Below are 1449 nucleotides of genomic sequence, written 5' to 3' on the forward strand. Positions count from 1 at the left end.
AAGCTTGAAGTAATTTTAGTTGTCAGCTCGCTCATGTAGCTTGATATTAAAATTCTTCTCAGCTGTATTTTTATCTGCTTCTGAAGAATACCAAGTAGCATAGCATCTTAATTTTTCTAGAGTAAGCGCTGAAAAAATTGCAGATCACATCTCAAAATCATAGTCAAAAACTTTTTGCTTTTATTCTATTTAATGCTTAATATCTGGGAAAATACAATAAATAATTTTTCAGTTGAACAATTAGATGTTATGCTTAATAATAAAATGTTCAAAGGAGATGTAAAAATAAACTGATATCTTACTATTTAACTTCAATGGCAAAGCAGGTCTCAGTTTCAGACAACTGAGAAAGTTTCAGCCATGAAAGATAAACGAACGTGTTCTGCCCTTCCGTAAACAGGCGGCTATCATTGAAACCAATGGAAGATATATATATACACCCCCCCCCCCAACATATATATATGTGTGTGTGCCTGCATCAGAGGGCAGAATTTGGCCTAGATCTTACAAAATGGTAGTTTGCAGTTGACATTCATGTGTTTTTATTTTTTTAACAAACAGAACTGCAGAACGTTCATGTATCATACATTTTCCAAACCTTGCGGCCGCAACTTATATGAAACATTAGCATATAAAAAGTCATCACTGTACAACCACTTTTTTTTTTTAAAAGTCAGTGTCAAAAACATAAAAAACAGCCAGTTTATTAAAACCGGATATATTGTTTAAGTGCTGAGGTTTGCGTTAGCTTTCTTCTGTTTTAAGCACAAGAATCTATTCAAACACAAAAGGCAAAAGTGGCTCAGAAAACGACAAACTCGCCAACAACATACTTGTAGCTTTAACAACACTTATCTGACGCTATAGTTAATTGAAAAACAATGTAAACACAACGAGGTACAGATTCCGACGGACATTTCTCACAACTGTGCAAACTGTGGGCCTCCTGCAAACGCTGCTGGCTCCAGAGCTTCCTCCCAGGGCCGGTCCCCGCGAGTGCGACCGCAGCTCCCCGCAGCAGCCCCTGCCGCAGCCATTTGCAGGAAGGGCTCCCGTCACCCTCATGCCATGCACCAAATACATTTAAAGTGCCTCAGATTTCAAACTGATGCAAATCTATGTTTCATTTCTTTAGACTTGTAAAGGTGAAATAGCTTCTGAAAAGTCTTATATAAATACTCCTTATAAACTATTAGAGGTTTTCTATTTCAAGGTAAATCTAATAAAATATTGAACTGCTTTTAAATTAGGCAAATAGTGTTTGCTCTGCTTTTTGTAAAAAAGCAACAACTATATTCTTTTGCTGTAAGACACTTTATACGTCTGCAGTCGCTCTTCCCTTTATTTTACAGAAAGTAAGAGGCAGAGCTATTACAATTTTGTTGGTACAATTGCCTGTGGAGTTCTGAAACAGCCCTATGGATTTTTTGTGATGACAATGAATCTTAA

Source organism: Pelecanus crispus, chromosome 1 (genome assembly GCF_030463565.1).
Source record: "Pelecanus crispus isolate bPelCri1 chromosome 1, bPelCri1.pri, whole genome shotgun sequence".
Taxonomy (NCBI): Eukaryota; Metazoa; Chordata; class Aves; order Pelecaniformes; family Pelecanidae; genus Pelecanus; species Pelecanus crispus.